Source organism: Herpailurus yagouaroundi, unplaced genomic scaffold (assembly GCF_014898765.1).
Source record: "Herpailurus yagouaroundi ecotype Mexico unplaced genomic scaffold, PumYag 100, whole genome shotgun sequence".
Lineage (NCBI taxonomy): Eukaryota > Metazoa > Chordata > Mammalia > Carnivora > Felidae > Herpailurus > Herpailurus yagouaroundi.
The window spans coordinates 76,810,751-76,836,413 of record NW_024412391.1 but is presented as its reverse complement, the minus strand read 5'-3'; the positions used below and the strand labels follow the sequence as shown (position 1 = coordinate 76,836,413).

At 36.9% G+C, this 25,663-nt stretch overlaps 1 protein-coding gene across 1 annotated transcript in view; it reads right to left on the bottom strand.

Moving 5' to 3' along the window:
• LOC121028804 (syncytin-1-like) overlaps positions 1–25,663 on the bottom strand; it is a 130,984-nt gene that overhangs the window by 91,714 nt on the left and 13,607 nt on the right. The window contains exon 2 of the mRNA XM_040472819.1: positions 4,346–4,438. The gene's annotated coding sequence lies outside the window, so the exon portion shown is untranslated. The remainder of the gene's footprint in view (positions 1–4,345; positions 4,439–25,663) is intronic.

Sequence of the window (25,663 nt, the reverse complement as noted above, 5' to 3'; positions counted from 1 at the left end):
ATCTTCTGAGAAAGTGATTTAAGAAAGAGCTAAAAAGAGGGGTGCTTGGGTGGCTCAGTTGGTTAAGCATCCAACTCTTGGTTTCAGCTCCAGTAACGATCTCATGGTTTCATGAGTTTGAGCCCAGGGCAATGGGGAGCCTAACTTGGGATTCTCTCTCTCTCCCTATCTGCCTCTCCCCCACTCACTCTGTCTTGCTCAAAAATAAACTTCAACAACAAGGGCTAAATATAGACGAGGCCCTCCTCTATATGGTGAGACCCATTAGGAGGCAGCAAGCAGGTATTTAGGATGTAGGCAATGAATTAGCAGGGATAATGTCAGAAGCATTAGAGAGAGGGGCCCATATCGGGGAAACTGGCATTTACTTGATTCTTGAAAAGAGACTAATATGACTTAATCCTTGTCCTCAAAGGAGTCCCTGCCTGGAATATTTGGGAAACTGAAAAAAAACAGCTTATTGCTAATCTACAATATTTAGATTTTTATGTCCTACTTTAAATTGTCTACATATAGGGGATGATCTAATCAGCCCAGTTATTGAGCTAATGACAGCATTTGGGTATATATTTAGAAGAGTCTGTGTGTTTATAGAATTTTTAAAGCTTGGTGTGGATGTCAACGTATTTTGGAGTAGCTGTGTGACAACATAGAAATGCACTGGACTTCAGATCAGGAGTCTTCAAGGTGGGCTATGTAATCTTAACTGGCCACACTAATGTAAAGATTTGGTTAAATAATCTAATAGGTAAAATTCTATTATTTACATTGGGACATTATTGGTACCTTAATCCATTTTGTGTGAGGGTGAAAAATGGTAAAAGTCCATGATTGTGAAGTGTTAACATTTTCTTTCCTGTGTCTGTTTGGGGAAATTGTGCAGTTTCTGGCATAGATCAAGAGGTTCTTTTTTGAGGCTCAAAAGAAAAATACTTGAACAGAAATTCTTACAGCCCTCAGAAGGATTTTCTCCACACCACTGACCCATGCTTATGAACAACCATTCCTAAAGCAGAATTGCAGCTCACCCAGGGCGGAGGTCCTGCCTATGGAAATGTATTGGTCTAGAAGCTGAAAGGTGACAAGCTATAATTACAAATCAGAAATCTCTTCAGTAGAATGGGGAAATCTCCCCTCTTTTCTATGGGCTAAACTAAAAGTGTTGACTCCCATCCTCTTCTCAAACAGATACTCAATCCTGTCCATCAGGGGGCAGCTCCGGTGAAATTGAGTTTCTCTGAGTATGAAAAACTTTGATTAATACAGAAAATAAATATCCACTTCTGGGGAATGTCAGTATCAATGTTTATTTTTTTTTTCAACGTTTATTTATTTATTTATTTTTGGGACAGAGAGAGACAGAGCATGAACGGGGGAGGGGCAGAGAGAGAGGGAGACACAGAATCGGAAACAGGCTCCAGGCTCCGAGCCATCAGCCCAGAGCCTGACGCGGGGCTCGAACTCACGGACCGCGAGATCGTGACCTGGCTGAAGTCTGACGCTTAACCGACTGCGCCACCCAGGCGCCCCTCAATGTTTATTTTGACATCTTTATCACTCAGATGTTAATAATATTTTGAAATTCTGACTTTTGAATTTATCTTACTTCCCACATATATTGGTTTATTACTTCAGTAAAACTTAGATCTTTTAGTAAGGACAGAAAACAGCAACTTTTCGAGAAACTGAGAAAATGAAAGTTAGAATTGATTTGACTAAACCTTATTTGAAAAAGAATGAGATTAAAATTGAGTTTTATACTAAACACTGTATTTAGATATATAACCTCATGGAACTAGAATGACCTTCTTTCCTACACAAGTAATCTTAAGAGTTGGATTGATGGATCTCAATCCTATGCTGCTAATAGCACATAATTAACTACAGCCTTATTTTTGTCCCACTTATCCTAGTTCGCCCCTCCCTTTCCTCCCCCTCCTTACCCCCTTTCCTTTTCCCCTCCCCAACCCATGGACACTCACTATCTTGTTTGATGTATCCTTCCAATATATCATACTTGTTCTTTAAATATAGCATTTTTGTCTATATGTGCTTTTTAAAAAGTACATAAACTCTACGTTCCATTAATTTCAAATTACCATTGTTTTTTGAGATCATGATGTGAGAAAGATACTGTCTACATTTTCCGTGGATAGCTTGTACATCCATTCCTTTTTTTAAAGTATATGAAGATTCTTTTGAAGTTCTTCAATTTTTTTTTTTTCATAACCAATGCTTCAGTGAATTTTCTAGTATTCCATGTTTTCTACTGCATAGGTAAAGATTTCTCTAAGACTTCTACTTAGAGAATGGTTGGGTCATATAAGCAGACACTACTTTAAGTATCAAATTTCTCTCCAGAATAGCTGTACTAATGAATATCTGAAAAACCCTTTTGAGAAATTTCATATTTACATACATTCTTACTAAACTCTGATATCTGAAGTTTTAGTAGTTATCTGGGTTGAGAGTTTTATTTTGTCTTGTTTTTATTTCTCACAAATTAGGCATTACTTCAGATAGGTATTGAGTTTCTTTTCAATTTTCTGCTCCTGTCTTTGGCTGATGTTTAACACCTCTTTAATGTTATGTGGATTTTGATTTTCATAATCTCCTTTGTCTCCTGTATATTCTATACTTGTCCTTATGCACTGCTTAATTTTTCACATAGACTATCTAATATAATGAAACCGGGAATTTATATGGTTGGTGTGGTCCTTCATTTTTTATTAAATCCCTGGCAACTCTAAGATCATAAAGATCTATATTTTCTTCTAATAGTGTTAGTTTGCTTTATCTCATTTAATTGTGCACACAACACTTCCAGATGGATACTATTCTGCCCACTACATAGATAAGGAGAAAGAAGGCAACATTGAAGTGGTAATTAGATAATACTCTTGCTGGCTAGGTATGCACATGTCAAAATTTTAACTAGTAAGACTCAGAGATGGGTCTTCAGGATGATAGTAACGGAGCTATATAACAGATCCATGCCTTGTGCATCATTGCCTCTAAAATCCCCTATATTTACACGCAAATAAAAATAAAGTTTCAGGGGCACCTGGGTGGCGCAGTCGGTTAAGCGTCCGACTTCAGCCAGGTCACGATCTCGCGGTCCGTGAGTTCGAGCCCCGCGTCAGGCTCTGGGCTGATGGCTCAGAGCCTGGAGCCTGTTTCTGATTCTGTGTCTCCCTCTCTCTCTGCCCCTCCCCCGTTCATGCTCTGTCTCTCTCTGTCCCAAAAAATAAATAAACGTTGAAAAAAAAATTTAAATAAATAAATAAATAAATAAATAAATAAATAAATAAAGTTTCTGAATGTAAATACTCAAATTGTAAAGTTTCATGTTATGCATATATGATTAATTTACCTAACCTGTTCTCATGACTATTATTACAATCAGCTAAAAATAGAAAAAACACTGTTCTTTGAAGACGTTTAGAAAATTTTCAGCCAGAAATAAAGGGCCAGTAAGTCTTCATAATCAGCACATACTTGTCTAGGCATTTTGGAGAAATATTTTCCCAATAATTATGTCTAACCAATCAAAGGAGGACAAGAATAAAACTCTATATGAAGTAAATTACATATGTTTCAGGTGATTTTTATCTACCAAAATAACTTACTCGTGAAATTTGTATGACCCCTTACAGTTTAGGAAATACTTTGACATCATTTCACATTCTCTCAAAACCATAATTAAGCATTTTTATTAAAATGAGAAAAATAGCTTTCTGAGTGATAATATAATCTGTTCCAAGTCCCACAGCTAGTTAAAAGGTGGAGGCACATATTGAAGCCAAACTGGTAAAAATCACTTGTAGGTTCTCCCCCCACCCCACCCACCTACCCACTAGGTTACACTTTTCTTCATTGCATTAGATATTTTAAGCATAGGCTGGAAGAAGTAGTACAGTTTTGTGCTAAAGTAAAACAAAGGTGTGCTAACCTCAGCATTTATAGAATATGATAAAATGTTGAAAGAAATATAATTGCTACTTACACTACAGTTATTACATAAGGAAGATTGAGAAAAGTATTTGCCATTTAATGAGTTGGAAAGCAGGAGAATGACATTTTTCTGGATGTACAAAACTGTACGTGGGGTTAGATTTTCTCTAGAAGGATGCTGTGTTTTAGGAAATCTATATTTTTTTCTATTAATGAATATGTACATATGAAAACATGACTGAAGCTGAGAGTTCCTATGTAACTTTTAAGGAGAACAGTGACCATTATTTCTGCCTTTGTTATTTGGTTCTTGCTAGTAGCGCTAACAGACTGGAATAGTACAGTGGAGACAACATGAAGGTCTTACATGGCTGTACTGTTGAACACTTACCTCGGTCAGTATTGCTTGCTTGCTCATTCATGAGGAATCAGGTACTTGAACAGGTATTCTTTCTGGAGATCAGATACCTGGTAACTTAAAATTCTGTAATCAAATAATAATTAGGTATTAGTTGGTGATCTAACCTCAATAACCAGGATATTCCAAACTTCACTCATTTTGGTTATCACCATCTTAGTATTTGCTCACTACTATTTTACACTATTATTTCTCATATATCTTAGAATTAAGATGCTAATTTTAATGGGTCTGTCCATGCCCTGCCTAAAATCCTTTTACTTGGAATTGCAAAAAACACCAACCACATATTTTGAAATTCTAGAGTTAAGTGTTTTTGTTTTGCTTTTTTGTTTTTCAAAAAGATGCTTGGTTGGAGCAGAGTTCAACTACACATACTTCTTCTACATCCAGCCATTACTCACGGACAAATTACCACCCTGGTAACAGCAAGACTTTGACAACAGTTGTTATATCTAGTCTTTCAATATTCAGTACCCATATTTAATAATGAAAACAAGATGGATTATTGCTTGTTACATGTGACAGGGATGATGAAATAAGAATTATCATAGCTATTTACTACTTCTAAAACAAGAAATGTGATAGGAAATAAAACCTCTCAATGTGATACTTTAGAAACGTTGATCAACAGCACCTCATAAAAGTGTCCATTGGAAATGCCTGAAATAATTCTTCCCAAATGCATTTACTTTAATGTTACTTATAAGATATAAAACTTTTACGCTTTTATTCTGTGCAAAATTTCCTAGTACTTTATTCAAAGTGATTCTATTATCTACTGGGCTTTTGGCATGGAAATCATTTTATTCCTGCTTTTCTGAGGTTGGCTCACACGATCAATGGAGTTGTGCTACTTAATGTCCTGATTTGTGACCTCTCATTAAATAACGAAGTATTGTGCTCTAACTTCCACAGAAAACAAAGTGATCTTACTGAAACTATGGTGAATAATCAAAGTAATGTTCAGCTAATTTGTATATTTGGAGAAAGGAAGCCCAAAACAACTGAACATACGAAAAATCTATAGGAGAATGTAACTTGTGAAATGTGTCTAACACCTAAACATAGATTTTTAAAAGAATTAATTTCTATACATTTATTCAACAAAATCAACAATTATGTCAGGCAATGTTCTAGATTCTGGGGATAGAGCAGTGACAAACAAATCAGGAAAAACCTTACTCTTGTAAGGATTACATTCCAGCACATGGAAACCTACAATAAATGAAGCAGGATAAATCAGAATAGGGCTGCAGGGATGAAGTGAGGACTGTGATTGGTAGAAAGGATGATTGCAGGAGGTCTTACTAAGATGACTATGTTGAGCAAGACTTTACAGAATGGACTTTTGACTATCTGGAGGAATAGCATTTCCAGAAATAACACCTGAAAATTTCCTGGTACAGACTCCGGTAAGTATGTATCAGGCATATTTGAGGAACTGCAAAACTAGAATAGCTCATAAGCAGTAGAAAGAGGAATAGGAGACAAGATCAGAACCCTAAGAGAGGAAGAGCACACAGACCTCTTACAAAGATCACCTTTTGCTTTTACTCTGAGATGGGAAGACTGGATAGTTTTGAGTAGAAGAGAAAAATAGTCTGATGCTTATCAGCATCATTTTGGCTGCTTTGTTGATGTGGATAATGTATTAATTAGAAAGTTATTTCCATAATCAAAGCCAGAAACTCTTTGACTTGCACCAGGATGCTATTAGTTCTCAGACTGCAGATATATTTTGATTGTATAGCCAAGAGGTTTTGCTAACTAGTTGAATGTAAAATAGAAAAATGAGAAATTACATAGTATTCCAAGATTTTTGGCCTAAGAAAGAAGAAGTTCCCATGAAATGAAGTGACAAAGACTGGGGGGGGAAACCTACTTGGAGAATGTAAGGTTCCATTTTGGACATGGTAAATTTAGGTAAGAACCCAGGTAAGAATATCCAGTCATCAATTAGATATAGGAATCAGTAATTCAAAGTTGAATCACTGAGGTTGTGTACAAGGGAGTATTTATGACCAGAGAATTGAAGCTAGATATGGACAGAATGAGGTCAAGAGGTGGTGAAAGATAGTGAATATTAATAAGATCAATGAATTTAAGTTTTCTATGTTGTAGGGTTGATGGAGTTGGCATGGGAGGAGTGTCTTATAATAGCACCAGAGGGTAGACTTCTTGAAATTAGCATCATGAACAAGTTGTGTTTAAAGTCTACAAAATGCTACCAGCAATCTGTTGATAGAGCACAACTATGGGGCACTTGGGTGGCTCAGTTCATTAAGAGTCTGACTCCTGATAGCAGCTCAGGTCATGATCTCCAGTTCATGATTTCAGTCCCTGCATCAGGCTTTGCACTGGCAATGCAGAACCTGCTTAGAATTCCTTCTCTCTCTCTCTCTCTCTGCCCTCCCCTGCTTATGTGCTCATGCTCTCTTTCTCAAAAATAAAAATAAAAATAAAAAATTCTTAAAGTGAGAAAGTAAACAAAACTGGTGACATAAACTGTTTAGGACTTACAGACAAAACAGGGTTAGTATTGAAGCAGAACTGGATAAGAAATTGTTATAGGGAAGTTATTACCCATGTAACCTGACTTAAAGGTATTAGATTGTTTTATAAAAACTTCCCGAAGAAAGCAAAGTCCTTTTTTTGGTATACAGTTTAGTCTTCTCTTGGCAAGATTTTGCTGTTGACACTGGTTATCTCAGTTTGGAGATCTAATCACAGTGCCATCTTGATCAGGTGATGGCGGCTCTAAGATAGAGTTATAATAATGACAAAGATAAGATTTTATAATGGAGTGAATAGCTGACAGAGAATAGAGTATTAGATCACTGGAGAAATTGATTCAGGTAATGAAGAAGCCACAAATACTAAGGAAGAAAGAAGTCTAGGCATCAATCAACAACAAGGTAAAGGATCTGATAAATAACATGAGCTTCAAAGCTGGGAAGTTTAGAAAGGCGGGAGGGGAAAATGTCCTCAAAAGGACATTAAAGAAGAAGGGGAACTCCTAGAGCATTTTTAGATCTTAGGGTATTAGAGGTATACAAGAACATAATATTGATATCCTTTCTAAAAATGACAGGGAAGCTAAGTTCTAGATGCCCAAAGCAGAGCCCTAGACCAAGAAGCTGAAATAGGGATCTAGCATCAGAAACAAGAATAGGAGGGGTATGAAGTTGGGAGGATGATGGTGAAGCTCAGGAGTCAGAACTGAGACCTAAGGGCAGAGCCAACCAAAAACAGTAAAAAAAAAAAAAAAAAAATAGTAGTCAAGCTGAAGATGCAGGGAAAGTTTTCTTTTCCCATTGTGTATATATTTTAAAAAATTTCTTTTAACTTAGAGATTTAAAGAGCAACGTTAAAAATTCTTGAATTCATGTAAGAGTCAACTCTCTGATTGTGAAGTAAAAAGCTCATGCATATTAGAAATAATTCAAGATGCCAGTGAACAACTTACCTATAGGTAAAACTGTCTCTTTTTGCTTAAATGTTCCATGTGATTAAGTGGAGGATGTGCTATCTATTTCCATAGAGAGCTACTAAGCTATCATTTGCCAAATGGAAAAGCACTTAGAGAAAATGATTAACAGTTGTGATGGGTGGTGGATGATGGGGGATTCTCATAGCCATTATTATCTTTATGAATGCTTAACACAAATTAAACATTTAAAGGCTTTCTCTTCAAAACCATGTTTTTCACTCTGGTTTTTGAAGCAAGAGTATGCTCCAAAAAAAAATTTTTTTTTTCTGAAATGGTCGGGAGAAAATTGGATTAGCCTGCCTCCAAACACAAAACCACCACGCCCGTGCATGCACATGCATGCACACACACACATATACACACACACCGAACAATTGCATTTATGACTTATAATTAGTATACAACCTACAATCTAATTGTAAATAGTGCTAAAAAAAACCATGAATAAATTCAGTGTAAAAACAAGCAAAGCAACACCCAGTAATAACTCAGCAAGCTAGGAATAGAGGGGGTATCCCTTAATATGATGGATCTCTACCCCCCCACCCCCCCCCCCCCACGAAAAAACTAGAGCAAATGCCATACATAGACAACAGGCCCACTAAGGTAAGTAACAAGGCAAAGATGTCCGATTTGAACAATCCTTTTCAACATACAAGACCCAGCTAATGCAATAAGACAAAAGGAAATAAAGAATCTAGGAAATGGAGGGGTCCCTGAGGGGCTCAGTCGGTTAAGCGTCGGACTTTGGCTCAGGTCAGGATCTCAGGGCTCATGTCATGAGTTCGAGCCTGGCGTCAGGCTCTGGGCTGACAGCTCAGAGCCTGGAGCCCGTTTCAGATTCTGTGCCTGTCTGCCCCTCTGCTGCTTGCAGTCTGTCTCTTGTGTTGTCTCAAAAATAAACATTAAATTTTTTTTAAAAAAAAGAATCTATGAAATGGAAAAGAAAAAATGTCTTTGTAGCTAACCTACTTGTCTATGTAGAAAATTATAACAAATCAATTAAAAAAAAAAAAAACTCCTGAGGCTAATAAGCAATTAAAATAAGGTTTCAGGATATGAGTTCATCTACAAGTCTACAGCTTCCCTATATACAACTAAGGAACAATTGGAATTAAAATTAAAGCCACAATACTCTTTCCATTGACACAAACAAATACTTATAGATATTGTATTTTTGTTAGATATATGTCAAGATAACTAAAATTCAACAAAAGGAATCAAAACTAAGTGGAGAGAAGTTCCATCTTCATGATCAGAAAGACTCAGAATTGTTGAAAATGTCAGGTCTTTGTATTGTGATCAAGAATTTCAATGTAATCCCCATCATAATCCCAGCAAGTTATCTTGTGGATATGGTCTAACAGATTCTAATGCTTATATATGATGAGGCAAAAGATTTAGGCTAGCCAACACAATATTGAAGAAAAAGAACAAAGATAAAGGACTGGCTGCAGCAAACTTCAAGACTTAAAGCTATGGCAATAAAGTGTGGTATCGGCAAAAGAATAGACAAATAGATTAATGGAACAGAATAGTGTGTCCAAAAATAGACCGACACAAATATAGTTAATCTTTGTCAAAAGAGCAAAGCAATTAATGGAAAAAGGATGGTCTCTCCAACAAACGATGTGAGAACAACTGGGCATCCATATGCCACAAAAAACAAGCTAGACTCAGATCTTCTACCCTTCACAAAAATTAACTCAGAATGGATCAAGAGTCTGTTACATTTAAAATTAAACTCCTCCTCAAAACAACACAGAAAATCTAGATGGCTTTGGCTTTGGCATTGACTTTTGAGACACAACGTGAGAGGCATCTATGAAATACAAGTTGCACATCACTTAAAAAACTTCTCTGTGAAAGACATCAAGAGAATGAGAAGACCAGTCAGACCTGGATTCTGCCACTTTGTCACCTGAAGCAAGACCCTTAAACTCTTAGTGTTTAATTATCCTTAACTGTAAAATGAGGATAATAGCATGACTTCTCCTACAACTGTAAAGATTAAACCAGATAATACCTGCAAAATGTTTATAACAGTGCCTAACATGGAACACTCAATAATACAAATGGTCATTATGCCTACATTATAATTAGTCCTATAGCAACTATTTGTGAGACATGCAGATAGTTTTGGGAGCTATTCCAAAGATATACCTGAAAATCACATATAAGTTAAAATGGGTCTATACTTTAATGACGTGTTAGGAACATCTAAAATATTTGAGATTTTGCAGGGACCAAACAGAAAGAAATAAACTTTACTAAAAAGTACATGTATTGTCACCACATTGTTTCATATCTGCTGTCAAATTTCAGTAAACTTTCTGGGTTTTTTTCTGGCAAAACTAGTATTAACAAAAAGCAAAGGAATTACACTATACTGGTGGTGACTGCCATTTGGTAAAGGCTAGCCCTTGTGAATAAGGCCCTCCTCAAATAGCAATAAGGCATTTTGCCTCTTACACATCAAATCTCCATATATTCCTCACATGCATCTCAAAATGGTTTCCTTGTTTGATCTACAATATTTAACACAGGTAAGGGAAACCATATCACTAATAGCCATTTCTGTGCCTTAAGTGATTTTTGAATCTCTTTGGTATGTTATTACACTTGATAGGGTAAGTATAATCCATCAATAAAAGCTACCCTTAGTGGAATGTGTGTTTATTAGTACAAAATAATAACTTCTTACAATTTCTATTGTTAACCTCAGAATCTAGGGTGATTCTCAACTAGGGCTTAACTTTTTAAATAAGGTGTTTCCTTACCATAAAATTTTCAGAAACAGCTTCAAGACCCTGATGAACCTACATGAGCAAAATAAAATTAAGGGGTAAGATGGCTTTGGGAACTGTATGTGCTGTGCATAGAAGAAAGGAATGAGGAAATTGGAGGAGAAGCATGGGAGATACTTGGAAAACGCTGTTTTTTTTCTTATTCAGAATATACCAGAATGATTGTTTCTAAGGTCATTAAATAACATTGAAACTAAGAAACACAAAATTCAATGCTGGATTATGAGTTTGGCGATTATACATACAGTCATATTGTTGACATCTAGGTAGTCTAGAAATGATGTGCTAACCTTTCATCCCAATCTCTAAGGATCTCTGAGTACCTAGTAAACAATGCCTTTAAGAGTTTTTTTTTTCTTTTTCATAGAATCTGTGGCATTCTTCAGAAATGTTCATGTGCTATTCCTTGAAAATTAGCTTCTCTAAAAGTTCTGTTTCACTTGTAGCAAAGGGCTTTCGTTAATCTTTTAGAGAAGAATTACAGTATCATTGATTCAAAAGCTGCTCCATTGATTCAAAAGCTGCTCCATTATAAATGAAGGACAGAAAATACTCAGCTTCAGAAAACTTTTTTTTTGGCTTACAGTAGGTGATATTGTATCCTCTATTTGATTATTTTTATTTTAGACAGAGCAAGTGGGGGAGAGGGGCAGAGGGAACAGAGGAGGGGGGAAGAGAGAAGGAGAGAGAGAAAAAGAATGAATCTCAAGCAAGGTCCACACTCAGCACAAACCCTGACACGGGGCTGGATCCCACGACCCCAGCATCATAACCTGAACTGAAACCAAGTTGGATGCTCAACTGACTGAGCCAACCAGGCACCCCAGTACCCTTAAACTTTGATAAATCCATTAAAAAGTAACTTATTCTAGGCCACTTTTGGACCCTACTGTTAGTTTCTGAAAGGTTTGATTTTTTTAATCACTTTTTCTGCATTTATATCAAAGTGATATTGCTTCTTATTCTATGCATCTCACTATTTCTTTCAATTTTAGAGTGCAAACAGGGGACAAGGGCAGAAAAGGGGCAGAAAGAGGAATCCCAAGCAGCTTCCACAGTCAGCAGAGAGCCCAACGCGGGGCTCAATCCCAGGACCCTGGGATCATGACCTGAGCCGAAATCGAGTCAGATGCCCCTAGGCATCTCAGTATTAAAAGATATGCCTTTAACAGGACAGAAAACAATAAAACTGACAATTAAAAATTCCCAGACCAGGATTCCAGATACCTATTTTCTCATTTTAACCTCTTTATTTTAAATGGGCTAATAGCCCAGACCTACATTTAAGTTCATTTGGTTTGTAAAATACTAAACGTCACTAACATGTGAATTGTAAACTTCAAAAGTGTCTCCAAGTTTTCTGGTGAACGTTAACCGTGTCAATCCATCCTCAAAATGGACCTGTGTTTCCCCACAAAGTGAGTGATGCCTTTGCGGGGAAACTGCCTCTTCACCCAATGTGCCTGTGGTTGTCCTCCCTCACTTTCCCCCAGTTAATTTGTCCTAAAATGCAGTGAGCTCTGCTTCAGTAGTTTCCACCCTGCAAAGTAAATGAAAATTTTCGGTGTAACGGGCAGGAATTTTGCCACCAATCATCTATTCATATTAATTGGATTTGCGAAATGAAATTCCTGCATAGTCTAATGAGAATAATATGCTAAAAACCTCATTGAACTCTTCATGCAGACAGGCTTCACTAGACAAAGGACATAAAACCCTTGCTACTTCTCACACTCTGGGCCTTCTAATCAGTAGTCTGCACGGCAGCAGCATGCCTGTGTGCACATTCTCTTCATTTTGGGTTAGATGCAAATTGAAAAAGAAAAATAGGGCCCATATTCCTCTTACTTATCAATAAAATTTATACTTCAGTTAACTATTCTAGTGCATAAAACTCCAGAAAATCAACATAATTCATGAATATTTCTATGTTTAAAGGTATGATGAATATGCAGTTTACCATATTAGAAACTTACCAAGCAATATGTTTTTTTTTTTAATTAATTTATTTTGAGAGAGAGACAGTGCAAGTAGGGATGGAGAAGAGAGATAGAATTCCAGGCCGGTTCTGCACTGTCAGTGCGGAGCCCAACGTGCGGCTAGAATGCCCAAACCATGAGATCTTGACCTGAGCCAAGATCAAGAGTCAGACGCTTAACCAACTGAGCCACCCAGGCTCCCTTGACAATATGTTTCTAATAGTAAAATATATATATATATTTTTTCCTGGGGCAACAGGAAATAATACCAAAAAGGTCTAGATCCAGCAGTAACCGCAAAAATATGCAACAGCATTATCGTTTTGTATTATGTATCGTTCACACTGTTTTATGATCAACGTGAAATTCTATTTTGTTGAATTCTGCAGTTGAAGATCTTAAGGACATTTTAGTAAAATTTAAAGTCTACATTTCTGCAACCTTATAGTAAGACGGCGAGATAGTTGAATTTGTGCCTGGATGTTAGGAAGTGTTTTAGTAGGCCATACTTAATCACTTATTGAAATTACCCGTTAGTGAGTGATGAACAAACCTGTAAACAATTACTTGGAAGTTACTATGCCAAGTGCTTTAGGTCTATTTATAAAGCTCCAAACACCAACCGAGTCTGTAGTTGCAGTCCAAAGCCTGCTGGGAGATAAAGATCTATAAAAGAAATATTCGTGATATAATCTAGCCGATAGAAAGTGCTGTTGAGATAGGGAAGTGAAGTTTTTTAATGTAGGAGATTCCAGATGAATTACATTACATGGAGGGTATTGGTCCATCACAAATGAAAGGTGCTTTGGGAGGATAGTAAAGTTTTATCATTGAGTGACATGCATGGATGCTCTCAGCATGTGTCTTGTGATAGGAAAGCAATTTGAGAAAATCCTTCCTGGCATAGAAACAATATTTCCAAATTATTAAAACTAGGAGGGAGAAATCATAAAAGTTGAAAATAAGATTACTGGAACAATATTTTTTTTGGTATTGAGTAACAGGTAGAATTGACAATAAATGAGTAAACATTTTGCACACATTTTTTTCCCCATAAAGTTGATTTGGTAGTCACTACGCGCCTACAAAACCGGGAAAGCAGTAATTATGATCTCCCATGTAAGATAATACTTAAAAAAAAAATTGACCAGTCACATAAGTAGTCAGTACCTGAATAGGGACCCAATGTATCCTTTGCTATCAAAGGTAGCCGCTTTTACCACATCATACCTCTTCTACCTATATTGCTCCTATGGATTCAAATTTCAAGGTGTCGGGAGAGCGAGAAAATGTATTTAAGGACAGTTAAGTGAGAAGTGGAAAGCCTATGTTACCTTAAAATTTCTTGCAAAATCCCATATCAAAACCAGCGATAGTTTTTTGAATGGATATGGTATAAAACGGTTTATTATGGTTCAGGATCAAAAGGAGTCCCTGATAGTTGGCTATGAAACTAACCATTTCCCTCTAAGCAGAGAACCATAGAATTGGAAGATAGTAATTGGAACTGTGTAAATACTTGAGTATTTTCTTCATCTTCCTCCAATGAACAAATTCAGTTTAGTCTTGCAAATATTCTCTTAAGAGGCTCAGAAAGCCTGGCAATGATGGAATACAGTCATAAGCTGTAAGATACACCGAAGGTCTCAGTGCTGGACTATCAGTGAGCATCACGGGGGCTACATTGTGTCCCACACTGGAGGAGGGCAACCCGACTGAGTATCTGTGAATGGTACCAGGGCATTATCAGAAACCAGTCCTGCCCATAGGAAGGTGGAAGGAAGATGGGTTGGAAAGAAAAGACAAAGCTGGAGAAATGATGTTAACGACATAATTTCACCTTATGCCCAACCACACCTGACTTGAAAAATAAGTGCAGGCATTGTATCTTATGATACTTTGCTCAGAATGTTCTTTGGGCTAAAGAAGCCATTAATCCATTATGCTTTGTTAAGACATAGTGGATAATACCTGAAATCAAGATGTTAATTGTGAAATCTGCTTAGTAGCACAGTCCATTTCTCAGGTCCAACCAGAACCAAAGATAGCAAGAGTTAATCAATGGCTTGCTTTGCCGGCAAGGTACCTTTTAAAATCACAAATACCAGATTTTCTTTAAAAAATTGCCAAAAGGAAATAAAGAACAGTTTGTATTCAGGAGCAGCATTTTTTTTTAATGTTTATTTTTGGAAGAGAGAGCGAGCAAGAGCAAGGGAGCACAAGCAGTGGAAGGGCAGAGAGACAGGGAAAGACAGACTCCAAAGGGGCTCCAGGGTCTGAGCTGTTTATTTCAGAGACCAATGCAGGGCTTGAACCCATGAAATATGAGATCATGACCTGAGCCAAAGTTGGATGCTTAACCAAGTAGCCACCCAAGCACCCCAGGAGCAACAATTTCTGAACACTGATTCCAGAGCTGATGGTTTTCAGAAAGGTTTAAGTGTTGTGATGAGACTGGCATTGCTCTTACAACTTCAATGTCCATTCTGCTGAGATTTAGGCTCAACTGGGCAACTGTTTAAGGCTTTGTCTTGGTATAAAAAAGTGAAATTCATTCGTTTATGAAACAAATACTTATTACTCACTAGCCAACAATATGCTATGTACTAGAAATACGAAGAAAGATAAAAGTTACTATCTTTAATGACTTGGTAGTTGAGAAAACAAGCACATAAACTATAAACTACATAGTAGATGAAATGATGGGTCACAACTAATCTTTAAATGCATAGGGCATGAGAGAGCACAGATGGGGCCACCTGATCCAGCCTAATTGTAAAGGGCAATTCCTAAAGGATAATCTACTGAAACTGAGGCTTATAAAATGAGTAGGCATTACCACAACAGAAAGGAGGAGGGGTGTCTGGCTGGCTTAGTGGGCTGAGCATTCGACTTCCACTCAGGTCATGATCTCACTGCTCATGAGTTCGAGCCCCAAGTGGCGCTCTGTGTGACAGCTTAGACCCTGGAGCCTGCTTCAAATTCTGTGTCTCACTGTTTCTCTGCCCCTCCCCTACTTGCTCTCTGTCTGTCTCTCTCAAAAGTAAACATTAAAAAAATACTCAGAAATGAGGGGGAGAGAAGCTCCCTCTACACAGATGCCGTAGGGAAGGAGTAAATCTTTCTAGCAGTGGGAATGTTGAAGTTTGCTGCTGGTTAGATAACAGGAACCTTAATTTCAAAAACACTGAACATAGGCCACAATTGAAATTGTCGCTTTTAGAACCAGATGCAAATAAGAAAATGGGAAATAAAAGAATCTATACATACTTTCAAAGGTTATTTTGATGATTTTAATCTTATTTTTTTAATATTTATTTTGAGTTAGAGTGAAAGGGGGGAGGGCAGAGAGAGAGGGAGACCGAGGATCCGAAGCAGGCTCTGTGCTCACAGCAGAGAGCCCGATGTGGGGACTGAACCCAGGAACCACAAGATCGTGAAAGACCTGAGCCGAAGTCAAACACAACCAACTGAACCACCCAGGTGCCCTATTTTAAATTTAGACTAAACATCACCGTGACTTTGATGTTACATGACTGAAGTCTATCTCAAATAGACACTGTATTTATTTTCTTGCTTAAATGCAATATGTCTTATCTGCACTACCTCGTTCATTGCAACATCACTTACAGTAGTAGAAATATAGAAATAAGCTAAGTGTCCATCAATGGATAAACGGATCAAGAAAATGTGGTATGCATAATCAGTGGAGTATTGCTCAGCCTTATTAAAAAAGGAATCCTGTTATTGCCAACAACATGGATGAAACTGGGTGGCATTCTGCTACATCAAATAAGCCAGACACACAAATACTGCATGTTATCACTTATATGCATATATATATGCATATAAGTACATATATATCACTTTTTAGGTTGAACTCCCAGAAATGGTAGAAAAGGGATCACTTGAGGGTAGAGGAAATGGGAAGAGGTTGATAAAAGGGTACAAACTTTCAACTATAAGATGAATAAGATCTGAGTATCTAATGCATAACATGATGACTATAGTTCATAATACTAGATTATGTAATTGAAATTTTCTAGGAATGGATGTTCTCACACACAAAAAGGTAAATGTGTGAGGTGATGGATGTGTTAATAAACTCAGGGAATCCTTTCATACTGTGTATGCACATAAAATTCTCACGTTGTATAATTTAAATACCTTATAACTTGTCAATTTGTCAATAAAGCTAGGAAAAAGGAAACCCTTAAACTAAATACAGAATATCTAGGAAACTCAAAATTAAAACAATTTTAACCTTCCAGGGAATTTTACAGTAAAAAATTATAAAAAGGATGTTATTTGATCAAGTCATTCAAGGAGTATTTTTTGAGAAGGCCTATATCTTACAAGTATTTATTTTATACTTTCCTTGTGGTGACTAGCACTCTGGAATAAATGAGAGTAGTTTGGCAGAATGCCCAGAGGCAGAAACTAGCAAGTGCTTTTGAAAAAATAATGCTTTAAAAATGTAACTCCTCATTGTCACGTCATCATCTGCCACTCTACATTCCACATTTGAACGTGGGTACATTACACACCATACATTATATGTGTCACCACAAACCTGTTCATACCTTCACATATACACCCGTGTCTCCTGGTGACTCAGAACAAATTGTTCGCATCTGGGTTTCTGCTTCTGTCTACGTGGCAATGTTACGCACTGTCATTAGTTTATATGAATACTTTTGGGACTGAAGTTAATGTGTTAATTTAATTATTTTGATCAAAGTTGACCACTCCGGTTGTGTTTAACATACTGAAAGCACCATTCCTGCTTTAAAAGGAATAACTGAAATCTTTATTTTTATTTATTTTGAGAGAAAGCGTGCATGCTTGCGTGCACAAATGGGGGAGGGCAGAGGGAGATGGGGAGAGAATCCCAAGCAGGCTTTGCACTCCCAGTGCAGAGCCCCATGTGGGGCTTGAACTCATGAACCTAACCATGAGATGATGACCTGAGTTGTAATCAAGAGTCAGACACTTAACCGACTAAACCACCCAGGTGCCCCAGGAACAATTGAAATCTTAAGTTAACATCTATCAGAAATAATGTTAAAGTGTTGTTTCTCCTTGGTGTTAGTGACATCCTATGAACAGTGGGATCCTGTTAAGAAATCATCTCCTTGAGAACTTGCAGGGAAATTAAAAACTCTTGAATTTTTCCAAGGTGTAAAGAGCTATAAATGCTTCACTGACTACAGAACAGCAGCAAACATTGGAGTTTACCCAGAAGTTTTCTTGGCTGGTAATAATGGAAGACTAATTCTAAATGCAGTTGAGAATAGTGATGCTGAAATAAAATGTGTAGATAGATCAATATCACCATTATTGATTGAGAGTGATTGAAGGAGAATGATTGAATTTGGAGAGTGATTGAATCAATGTAAACAATTAACACAAAACATTGATCCAATTTATATTTTTCCACCCTTCTTTGTGGGGTACTGTGAGGCTTCCTCACTAGATTATGGCTGGGAGAATTAATCCCACTGCAAATGCTCAAAAGCCATTGGCCAAAACTAACCAGAAGCCAGGGGACAAGGGAGCCCATTGATGGAATCCATTCAGTTAGCCCTAGGAGCAGAGCAGAGTGGAGAAACACGGAGAGGAAATAGAGTCCAGTTGCACTGGAAAGATAGCAGGCACAGAGGTTAGTATTCATGTGTTTATATATATTTATTTAAGGTATATATAACATACATTAAGCTTCTTAAAAATTACTTACTAGGCTTATTTGGTGTGGGAAGGCTCTTGACTAATGATTTCTGAAGTACTGTGTGGCTACATTTGTAATTTTCCCTTTAAAATGAGGGGGAAAACCACTTATGTGCCAAGTACATTTCATAGACTTAAGGTAATCTAGATGGTATCTTTAAAATGATTTTAAACTGCCCACAAAATATTTGAAATGAAAGCTATAAATTGACCAGAGTAAAATGAAGAGATGTTTTTTTCTGATCTGTGATTTGCAGTTTTTCCTAAATAGATTTTTGCCCTTTCAGTGTTGAATCTGAAAAATACTTAAGTCTTCCTCCTATTTCTATGTCCATTCTAACCAGAAAAAGTTAAAATAGCACCTGGTTAATTTCATACCTGGTTGCACATAAGATACTGTGGTTTCTTTCTTTTTCTTTGTTTTTCCCATGAAAGAGTTTTCAGTAAAGGGATAATAAACTAAGGGGTTTTTTTAATTTGTTTTGTTTTGTTTTTAGTGTGACTGTGAAGTACATTTCAGTTCATACCCGTATTAGCAAAAAGATGTAAAAGGATATAAAAAGTGCCTTTGATTCACTCATCAGATTAGCAAGCTTTAAAATTGCATTTAAGTTGTTTCTTTCTCCCTTCTTCTGAGTAATTATAGGTCAGATATTGAATTTTCACCTGACAGAGTGTGGCTGTGTCGATGGAAATAGTGTTTTGACATTTTAGCAAAATATATAAAAGTACTTAAATAAATGCTAGTATCAAAGAATATTACTTTGCAGTGGTTTCTAAATTCTATTATATCCTGATCTTCTGTATTATGCTCTCTTTGCCTTGTATACATACCACAGCTTCTTTATCTAGTCATCCATTGATGGACACTTAAGTTGTTTCTAGGACTTAGCTAATGCAAATAATAGCTACTGCTATAAATACGGAGGTGCAGATATCTTTCCAGTTAGTGTTTTCATTTCCTTTGTACATATTCCTAGAAGTCGATTGCTAGATCATATGGTAGTTCTATTTTTAACTTTTTTGAGGCTTCTCCATAGTATTTTCCATGGTGACTATAGTAATTTACAATTCCACCAACTGTCCACAAGAATTCCCTTGTCTCCACAGCCATACCAACATTTGTTACCTCTTGCCTTGTTCACAATGGCCATTCTAACAGGTGTTAGGCCATAACTTGTGGTTTTTGTATACATACTTAATGACTAGTGCTATTGAGTATCCTTTCCTGTACCTGTTGGTCTTTCATATCTTCTTTGGAGACATGTCTTGTTCTTGAGTTATATGGGTTCTTTATACTTTCAATATTAACCCCTTATGAGATATGTGGTGTACAAATCAATTTTTCCCCACTCTATAGGTTGTCTTTTAATTTTGGGTTTTTTTTTTTTTTCCTGTACAGAAGTTTTTTAGTTTGATGTAGTCTTGTTTATTTTTTATTTTGTTGCTTGTGCTTTAGGTGTCCTATCCCAAAAAAAATCATTACCAAGACCAATATCCATGTCAGGAAACTTTATTCCTACATTGTCTTCTGGGAATTGGGTGGTATTAGACCTTACATTTAAACCTTTAATCCATTTCAAGTTAATTTTTGTGAGTGCTGTAAAATGGGTCCAGTTTCACTCTTTTACACAGGGTTGGCCAGTTTTTCCAACACCATTTATTGAAGAGATGTCTTTCCTTCACTTATTATTCTTGGTTTCCTTGTCAAATACTGACTGCATGTGCTTGGGTTTATTTTTGTGCTCGAGGTTCTGTACCATTGGTCTGTTGGTCTGTTTTTATGTGAGTACCACACTGGTTTGATGACTATAGCCATACAGTATACCTTGAAATCGGGAAGTGTAATGCCTCCTGCTTTGTTCTTCTTTCCCATCATTTCTTTTGCTATTCAGGGGCTTTTGTGATTCCACATAAATTTTAGGAGTGCTTTTTCCATTTCCAGAAAAAAAAAATGGCATTGGAATCTTGTTAGGGATTGCACTGAATTTGTAGATGAATTTTAATATATTGACATCTTAACAATATTAATTCTTCCAACCATGAACATGGGATGCCTTTCCATTTGTGTCTTCTTCAATTTTGTTCCTCAGTGTCTTATAGTTTACCAACTAGAGATTTTTCACCTCTTTAGTTCATTTCTAAGTATTTTGTTGTTTTTGATCCTATTATAAGTGGGATTTATTTTTTTTAATTTGCAGAAAAAAAAGTTAGCATATAGAAACACTACTAATATTAACTGCTAATTTTACTGAAACTTCATTTGTTGATTAGATCTAATAGTTTTCTTGGTTGAGTCTTTAAAACTTTTCATATATAAAAATAAGTTGTCTGTAAATTTTATTTTCTCTTCTCCATATATGATAGCTCTTATTTCTTTATCTTGTCTGATTGCTCTAACTAGGATTTCTAATACTATGCTGAATAAAAGTGGGGAGAGTGTGCACCTTTGTCTTGTTTCTTATCTTAGAGGAAAAGCTTTCAACCTTTCACTATTGAGTATGATGTGGGCTTGCCCTATATTGCGTTTATTATGTTGAGGTATATTCCTTCTAAACTTGATAAGTTTTTATCACAAAATTTGAATTTAGTCATGTTTTTACTGTGTGTATTGGGACAATCATATAATTATTTTCTTTTATTCTGTTAATGTGATGTGTCACATTGGTTGAATTGCAAATGTTGAACCATCTTTGCATCCTAGGGACAATTCCCACTTGATCACAGTATGTAATCCTGTAATGTGTTGCTGAATTCACTTTTCTCAATTTTTGCATCTATGTTCATCAAGGATATTGACCTCCAGTTTTCTTTTCTAGCAGTGTCCTGTTCTTGTTTGGTTTCAAGATAATGATGGCCTTGTAAAATAAGTTGGGAAGCACTCCTTCCTCTCTGACTTTTTAAAAATGCTTGAGAAGGATTGTTGTAATTCTTTAAATGTTTGTTAAAATTCACCAGTGAAGTTATTTGGTACAGAGATTTTTATTACTTATTCACTCTAATTACTATTCATTGGTCTATTTAGACTTTCTGTTTCTTCCTGATTTAGTCTTTGAAAGTTGTATGTTTCTAAGAACTTTTCCATTTCTTCTAGGTTATCTTGTTTGTTGACAGGCTCTTATGATCCTCTGTACTTCTGTGGTAATCAATTGTGATGCCTCCTTCTTTATTGTTTTGTTGATTAAGGCACTTTTCTCCCCTTGGCTAGTCTAGCTAAGGGTTTATCAATTTGCCTATCTTTTTAAAAAACCAACTCTTAGTTTAAATAATATTTCTTTATTGTTCTGTTCTCTATTTTATTTATTTCTGCTCTTTTTTCTGCTAAGTTTGAGTTCAGTGTGTTCTTTTTCTGGCTCTTTAAGGCATAGTGTTAGGTAGTTTGGGAACTTTCTTCTTACCGTAGAAGTTGGTGGCTATAAATTTCATTCTTAAAATTGCTTTTGCTGCATGCCACAGTTTTAGTGTGTTGTGTTTCTATTTAATTTGTCTCAAGAAACTTTTATTTTCTCTTTAGTTTCTTCTTTGATTCATCGGTCATTCAGGAGAGTGTTTAATTTCCACATACTCAGGAATTTCTAGTTTTCCTCTAGTTACTTCTAGTTTTATGTTATTGTGGTCAGCTCTCTTTCTGCTCTTAAAATTCTTAGTCTTTGGCCATTTAATTATAACGTGTCCTGGTATAGCCCTATTTCGGTTCAGTCTCTTTGGGACTTTTTTAGGCTCGTGGATTTTTATGTCCATTTCTCTCTGCAGGTTGGAAAAATTCTCAGACATTATTGCCTTAAAAATACATTCTATCCCTTTCTCTTCTCCTTCAAGAATTCCCATGATGTGAATGTTTCTTTCATCATGTCTATAATTTCCATAGGCTTTCTACATTCTTTTTTATTGTTTTTCTTTTTGCTCTTCTGACTGGGTAACTTTTATTGTCCTCTCCTCCAGGTTATTAATTCTTTCTTTTGCATGGTCAAATCTACTTTTGAAACTCTCTGTTGAATTCTTCAGTTACTGTATTTTCAACTCCAGGATTTCTGTTTGGTATTTTTTGATGATTGTTTTTTGTTTGTTAAACTTCTCATTTGGTCATGCACTGTTTTCCTAATTTCATTTAGTTGTCAGGTTTGTGTTCTTATTCTCGTGTTTAATTCCACTAAACTCCCTTAAGTGTATTATTCTGGATTTTTTGCCTGATAGTTCATAGATCTTCATTTTATAAAGATTAGTTGTTGGAGCCTCATTAGTTTCTTTTGGTGCTGTTATATCTACCTGATTCCTTATGTTGAGATGTACACATTTGAGTAACTGGGCTTCTGTTCCAGACTTTATAGGTTTGTTTTGGCAGTATGATTTATTCATTAGTCAGTTCAGTTGGGTGTCTGGGTGTGTTGCTAGTAGCATTCTTTGGGTGAGGCAACTGATTGAGCTCTGACAACAGGAATGGGGGAGAGCACCAGGGCTGAGACCAGTTGGATAGAATTACTGGCTTTGTTCCCTACCCAAGTGAGGCTGTAGGATATGTTCCATGGTTGACTGGATTGTATGGTTTTACTAGATGATCAGGACTGGCTATTTTATTAATTAGGAGACGGGGCTGTGAATTAGCTTTCCTGCCCTGACAGACGGTATGTTGGCACCCAGGGCCTTTATAACACATTTTTAGGGACCCTGAATCAGGCCAGAGTTGAATTCCCTGGTCAGTTGAGACCACAATTTGCTCTGCAAATGGGCTGTTCTCTCTGTTTAAGTGCCATTGTACATAGGGCTGTTGAATGGGTTATGCAGCTCCTGGTGTGCTCTGGTTAGCCTGCTCAGACAGACTGAAAGCTGTATTCAGTGACAAGTGGGGCTATGAATTAGATCCCCTGCCCAGGAGCAGCAGCTCTTAAGCCAATAAAGCTCTTTATTTGTCGCCTTAATTAAAGCCAACCCACACCCCAATTTCCAGGACTGAACAGAGCCACGGGCTTTGTTATGAAAACTGTTAGCTCTGCCATTGCGCTCTTGATTCGAGTGTTGGCGGGCCACACAGCTTCCAGGAGTTGTTACCAGCCCTTCGGGTCAGATGGGGCTACAGGATACTCTCCACTGTGTGGGTTGGACTATTGTTTCAGTTCCCTTGCCTGAGTGGGAGTGTGTAAGGGGATGCTCCAGAGCTACTCCTAATTTCCCAAACAGGCTCTTCAGTTGGGAGGGTCTGGGAGCTACCGACAGCCTGGGTATGATTTAACTCCCCTTCCTGTGCATAGCATGGGAAGCCTCCATACCTGGTACCACTAGCTTTGCTCTGGGGGTGATCAGTTCTGTCTGCCTACCTCTTTATTCAAGTGACACTGGACTGCACTACTTCTAGGAGTTGTTGCCAGCCCTTTTGGTCAGATGGGGCAGGAAGGCACTCTGCTGCAGATGGAACTGTGATTCAGCTCTTTGCCTGGCCATGGGCAAACTGGGATCTAGAGCTGGTAGAACTCCTTGTTTGATTATCCAAATTAGGCATATCTGTGCTATGCCAAGTTCCTTAGAGTGTGCCCCTAACCTGGTTTTGCGGATGAATAAAACCACTGGTTAGGGTTACTACTTGGGCACTGCAGGTATGAACTCAGTCTGCCAAGATCCATATGTTGGTCATGGCAAGCCCCTTCTCCTTCACAGATGCCAAAAGTTTGAGGCCTGCAGGTTCCTTTGCAGTCCACGTGGTGCAAGATCAGAGTAGAGGCTCCCAGAAAGCGACCTATGATCCTGGGGTAGCTCGCTGTCCCCCCAAGCTTTCTTTTCTCACTGGAGGAACTGCAGACTCCGGGAGACCTCTTTCTGTCATGCTATGCTGGCTTGGAGTGATTTTGCCTTTGTGGAGCCACTTCTCTTATCCTCCTAATGCCCTCTATCTTGGCTTGTGGTACAAGGGGGTGCTTCAGCCTCAGGCCAATGTTCTAAGATCCTGTCAGTGGTGTCTTATCCTTCAGTAGTCGTTAGATGTTCTTCCTGTGGGGGGGAGCAATGTCAGGAGCAACCTATGTGACCACCTTGGTGATGTCACAGCATTCATTTTTGATCAAAGAATTTAGCTACCCAGTACTGTTTAAAACAAACATCATAACAACTTAAAATAATAGAACCCTGTATGTTAACTACACTGGAATTAAAATTGTAAAAGTAAAATGAAAAATAAACAGCACAGAAAATGATTTCTTCTAGATAGTCACTCTATTTGTTTAATTCATATTTATGGTCAGCTGTTACATGCAAGATTCCAGGTAATGCATATTCATGAGCTAGATGTAACACAGTAAATTTATATATTATTTTTTAAAGTACCATGTAATCCGGTGGATTTGAAATTTGCAACTACTGTCTGGTTGTACTAATCCTTGAAAATTTTTAAAGGGAAAAATGAATAAAATACAGCTAAAGATGACAAACATCTAGATGTCATAAATATTAATAACTTATAAAACTTGCTGAATAAAAACAAACATAAGAATGATTTCCATTTTATATCTCTTCTTCATGTACCTTTCAAATAAATGCTAGCAACCAGAAGGTAGCAATAATCCATATTCTAGATTATTAATAGATGCGTCAATTATTTGGTATATTATATAAGCCTACAGAGGTTTATTGTTAAGCTCTGACACAGATTATAGATACCATACTAAGAAATCAATTTCCTTAGTCCATACTTTTGCTATGTTATGACTTCTGGATGAGAAAAGTATTCCATTAATATCCAGAGATTTTTCTAGGATGAATTTTGGTTTAAATATATTCATTATAGTAATTGTTCTACATTGATTTAAATTTCAAATATACACACCCTTTAAGGAATTCCATTCCCAGAACTTAGTCAAAACTAAGAAAATGAAACTACCAATACGTAAAATTACAAGTTAGATATTTATTACCATGATACTTTATTAACAAGAAATTTTGAGAATAAACTAAATGTTTACCAATAAGGGAATGTTTTATACACCATGTTATAGGCATTGCTTAGTCTCTTTCTTTAGAGATACAGATGGCAGGAGTGCCATTAGGGAAGGTGCATATAGGAGGAAAAATTGGGAGAGACACAGACAGGACTGTGAAAGCTATCAGGCTACAAAGCAAGTCTGACTCTACAAAGGAGAGAGGGGAAGGAGATTGGGTAGAAGCATCATAGACTGCCATGCAGTCTGTGGTAGGTTTGACAAAGCCATCAGTCTTCCAGCTGAAGTTAGCCATCAAAGGAACCCATGTCCAGCAGGAATAGATAAACTATCCTTTGCACACTCAGTCATTGGATGGGAGC